This window comes from Propithecus coquereli, unplaced genomic scaffold (assembly GCF_000956105.1).
Source record: "Propithecus coquereli isolate 6110/MARCELLA unplaced genomic scaffold, Pcoq_1.0 Scaffold858, whole genome shotgun sequence".
Taxonomy (NCBI): Eukaryota; Metazoa; Chordata; class Mammalia; order Primates; family Indriidae; genus Propithecus; species Propithecus coquereli.
Window position 1 is genome coordinate 191,841 of NW_012154818.1, and position 5,431 is coordinate 197,271.

The 5,431-nt window shown below is 42.0% G+C and overlaps 1 protein-coding gene across 1 annotated transcript in view; it reads right to left on the bottom strand.

The window, feature by feature from the left end:
• The window catches only part of LOC105826139 (voltage-dependent N-type calcium channel subunit alpha-1B), a gene marked incomplete at its 5' end in the record, with an annotated part of 125,264 nt that overhangs the window by 94,969 nt on the left and 24,864 nt on the right, over positions 1-5,431 (bottom strand). The window lies entirely within an intron of this gene.

A 5,431-nucleotide genomic window follows, 5' to 3' on the forward strand; every position in this document is an offset into this window, starting at 1 on the left:
AGAAATTTTTCCTGAAATAAAATAACACCTACCAATTGATTTTTGACAAAAGTGCCAAAGTGATTCAACGGGAAAAGGATAGTCTTCAACAACGGAAATGGCGCGACCGGTCACCAGCAGGGGAAAGACTCGACCCTGATCTCACACTACACACAAAACCGACTCAAGGCCTCAGCTTCCGGAAAGACGGAACAGAAGTACTTCCCCGTCCGTGGCACTGAGCACAACAGACCCAGGCTGCCCTTGGGGAGCACATGCCAAGACCCCCAGGGATGACTGCAGCCTTGTGTAGTGCTGAACCCTAAAAACACTGCTTTTTCCTGTAAGTACACACCTATGATAAGCTTTAACTTATAAATTAGGCACAATAAGAGGTTAACAACAAGGATTAATAATAAATTAGAACAATTATAACAACATCCTGCAATAAAAATTACGTGAATTGGTCTCTCTGTCAAAATATCTTACTGTGCTGTGCTCATCCTCCTTCCTGTGACGAGGGGAGGTGACAAAGTGCCCCCATGATGGGACAGAGTGAGGTGAATGACAAATGGAAAAGTCCAGAAATAAACAATGACAAGTTTAAAGCGCCTGCCATTCTAAGTGGTGTGACGGAAGCTCACGTCGTCCTGCCCCGTCCTGCCCGCAGTGCCACTCGTCACTGAGCCCCCACAGTTTCCAGACCGACTGTGCTGGGATCGCAGCGCTGGGCTCACATGACCCTATTTTACTTAATGACGGCCCCGGAACACAAGATGTGGCGGAATGTTTTTGGCCCACAGCAGACCTGGGGCAGCTGAGACCCGGGGAGGCGAAGGGCGGGCCGCTGCACGTAAGACCCTCGGAAATCGCGTAAGGCAGACACGGGCGATTCTGCAAGGCGGAAAGAGGGCAGGAGACCGGCTGGGGGCCTCGGACCTGAGGAGGGACACGAAGTTGTTCTCTTCTTTGTTTCCTTTAAGCCCCGCACATCCCAGACTCAGCGCTAGAGGAGCCAGCGACCCAGAGATGCCAACAGGCACGCCTCTGCAAAAGCCCTAGCAAACTGAGCTCTCCCTAGCGGAGGGCTAGGACAGGGGAAGCCTAGCAGGACGACAGCCGCGACACTGCAGCCGAACTCCACGGGAGAACTGTCGCCCCACCCCCACTCCCACCCGCAGAGGCCGAGGGGGGACCCGACTTCCACCCGCACCCCTGGTAGGGAGGCAGCCCAACGCCCCTGCTGGGTGGGCTCAGGGAAAGCCGAGCAGAGAGCAGGGACCTCATCCCTGCCCTGTGCTAACAAGACCCGACCCACACGACGCCAGTGAAGACCACATGGGGAGCTCAGACCGCAAGTGTCGCTCAGCAGTGGCGACCCATCCTCTTCCCCTGCCCAGGAGAGCAAGCCCGGGGCAAAGCCAGGACTCTTCCCACTGCCTGGAGCCAGTGCGGTCAACCCCACTGTGCCGGTGGCAGCCACATGGGGACAGTAAACAAGGCACTCCCACCTCTCCCAGTCAGCTGAGGGAAGTGCGTCCCAGTGGGGCCCCAGCAATGATGAAGAGTCCCTCCCACCAGGTGTCAAGGGAGGTCAAGTGAAGAACCTGGACTTCCACCCCCAACTGTCAACAATGGGGCAACTCCCACCCCGCCCCTGCCGCAGCGGTCGGCAGCAGACCAGCTAAAACGGGATTTAGAAAGGACTCACTGGCTTATAACATAACACCAAAGTGTCTAGGTTTCAGTCAAAAATCACTCGTCACACCAAGAACCAGGAAAATCTCAACTTAAATGAGGAGAGACAATCGACAGACACCAAGATGATACAAATATTAGAATTATCTGAAAAAGATTTTTAAAGCTCCCATCATACAGATAATTAAAAACACACTTGAAACAAATGAAAAATAGAAAATCTCAGCAAAGAAATATGAGATATAAAGAACCAAATGGAAACTTTCAAAATGAAAACTGAAATTAAAAACTCAACAGATGGGCTCAACAGCAGAATGGAGGCACGGAGGAAAGACCTGGTGAACTGGAAGACAGAACAATAGGAAACATCCAATATGAACAACACAGAGAAAACAGACTGGAAAAAGTGAATAGAGCTCAGGGGCCTATGTTCATCTTTTCTATAACAAAGATCTAACATTCACTTCATCAGAGTCTTGGAAAAAAAAGAGGGAAAAAGCCAAAGAAGGATTCAAAGAAATAAAGGATGAAAACTTTCCAAATTTGGCAAAAGACATAAACCTACAGACTCAAGAAGCTGAGTGAGCCCCAAACAGGATAAACTTAAAGAAACTCACGCCAAAACACATCATAATCAAAATTCTGAAATATAAAGACAAAAAAAATCTTGAAAGCAGCAAGAGAGAAACAACATCTTACCTATAGGAAGAAAACAATTCGAATGACAGTGGATTTCTCATCAGAAACCATGGAGGTCAGAAGGAAGAGGCACACGTTTTTTCAAGTGCTGAAAAAAAAAGAACTGTCAACCCAAAATTCTATACCCAGTGAAAATATCCTTCAGGAATGAAGGGAAAATCAAGATATTCTGAGATGAAGGAAAACTAGGAAAATCTGTCACCTGCAGACCTACCCTAAAAGAATATCTACAGAAAAGTCCTCCAAACAGAAAGTGAGTTATGAAAGAAGAAATATTAGAATATCAGAAAGGAAGAAAGAATAACAGGAGTAAAAACATGAGTAAATACAACACACTTTTCTTCTCCTCTTGAGCTTTCTAAATTACGTTTGACACTTGAAGCAAAAATTATAACACACTCTGGATGTGGTTCTCAAACTATGTAGAGGAAAAACTTAAGATAATTATAAATGGGGGAGGAAAAGAGATGTAAAGATAGGTAAAGTTTCTATACTTCACTTGAACTGGTTAAACGGCAACACCATTACACAGGGGTAAGTTATGTATATATTAATATGATGTAATACCTAGGACAACAACTAAAAACCTGTAAGAGAGAGACACTCAATAATACTACAGATAAATCAAAATGGAATTCTATGTTCACATAATCCATAGAAAGAGAGGTAAAAAAAACCAGAGAAATGAAAAACAGAAAACAAAAAATAAAATAACAAACTTAAGCTCTAATGTATTAATAATTACATTAAATGTAAATGATAGCTGGGCATGGTGTCTTATGCCTATAGTCTTAGCTACTTGGGAGGCTAACAAGCCTGGGCAATATAGCAAGACTCCATCTCTAAAAAAGAAGAGGGAAAGAAAAAAAGAAAAAATATTAGCTGGGCGTGGTGGTGCACACCTGTAGTCCCAGCTCTTCGGGAGGCTGAGGTGGGAGGATGGCCTCAGCCTGGGAGTCTGAGGTTGCAGTGAGCTGTGATCACACCACTGCATGCCACCCTGGGTAACACAGTGAAACTCCATTGCTAAAATGAATAAACAAACAAACAAACAAGTAAATTATATACAAATGATCTAAATATATGAAATAAAAGAATTGACAGAGTGGATTAAAAGCATGACTCAACTATACGCTATCTATAGGAAACTCACTTCAAATATAATTGCACAGCTAGGTTGAAAGTAATAGGGTAAAAAAAGATACACCATGCAAATACTAATTGAAAGAACATTTATATGAGATAAAGTAGACTTCAGATCAAAGAAAATTACCAGGCACAGGGAAGGACATTACACAACCATAAAAGAGCCAATCCACCAAGAAGACATAGAAATCCTAAATGTGCAGGCACCCAACAATAGAACTATAAATACATGAAATAGAAACTTACAGTATTGAACAGAGAAATAGATAAAGCTGCATTTGTAGCTGGAGACTTGAACACCCCTTTCTCAACAATCGACAGACCTACACAGAAACACTCGATAACACCATCGACCGACAGGATCGAATTGACACCTACAGAATACCACGTCCAACAGCCAACGCATGCTCTTTTCAAACGCCCACAGAGTATATGTCAAGAAACGCCATATCTGGGCCATGAAACCAACCTTAACAGACTTAAAAGAAATAAAATAATACGGAATGTGTTCACTGACCACAAAGTAATAATCAAACTGGAAGTCAATAACAGAAAGATAACAGGAAAATCTCCAAGTGCTTAGAAATTAAATAACACGCTTCTAAATAATCCACGAGTCAAAAAGGAAGTCTCAAGGGAAATTTTTTAGATGGAATGGAACAAAAGTGAAAATATATAATAAGAAAACCTGTGGGATGCAGCTGAAGTAACGCCAAGAGGCAGATTTACAGAACTAAATGTTTACAGTAGAAAAGAAGGAAAGACTCAGATCGGTACCCTAAGCTCTGACTGAAGAAACTAAAAAAGACCAAATAAGCCCAAAGCAAACAGAAAGAAGAAAATAATAAAGAGCAGAAATCAAAAGAAATAGAAAAACAGAGAAACAATAGAGAAAAATCAATGCAACAACAATCTGGTTCTTTGAAAAGATCAATAAAATTAACAAACTTCTGGCAAGTCTGACAAGGAAAAAAGAGAGAGGACAAGTTACCAGTATCACAAATGAGACAGAGGCTGTCACTACAGATCACGCAGACATCAAAAGGATAATGAGGAAATATTACAAACAACTGTACACACACAAATTAGACAAATCAAATGTACCAATCTCTCAAAAAGCACAAACTATCACAGCTCACCCAGTATGAAATAGATAACACAGCCCTGTAAGTTTTAGGAATTCCTATTAAGGAAACTGAATTTGTAATTTAAAACTTCCAAAAAAGAGATGTTTCATTGGCAAATTCTACCAAACATTTAAAGAAGAATTAATATCAGTTCAACAGCATCTCCTCCAAAAAACAGAAGGAATAATTCTATTCAGTTTAGAATATTTTATGAATCCAATATTGGTCTGATGCCAAAAGCGGACAAAGACAATTCAAAACCTTTTATAAATCCAGTATTACTCTGATACCAAAACCAGACAAAGAGAGCACAAGAAGGAAAATTACAAATATCCCCCATGAATATCGAGGCAAAACTCCTTAACAAAATATCAGCAAATAGAATTCAGCAATATATAGGAAAAATTACACACCGTAACCAGCAGGGATCATCCCAGGGTCCAGGCTGGTTTCATATTTGAAAACCAATCAATGTAAACTACCATATTAACAGAAAAAAAAACGATGATCATATCAAATGTAGGAAATCACTTGAGAAAATTCAACATCCATTCATGATAAAAACTCAAAAAAGCAGGAATAAAGAGGAACTTCCTCAAGTTGATAAAGAACATCCACAAAAACAAAACCGAAAAAACTCACAGCTAACGTCATACCACACGATGATGACCGAACGCTCCCGCCAGGAAAGACGTCCGTTCTCACCGCAGCTGCTGGACACAGAACCGGAAGTCAGGGCAATAGGGCAGAGAGGGAAACGAAAAGCATATGTACCAAGAAGG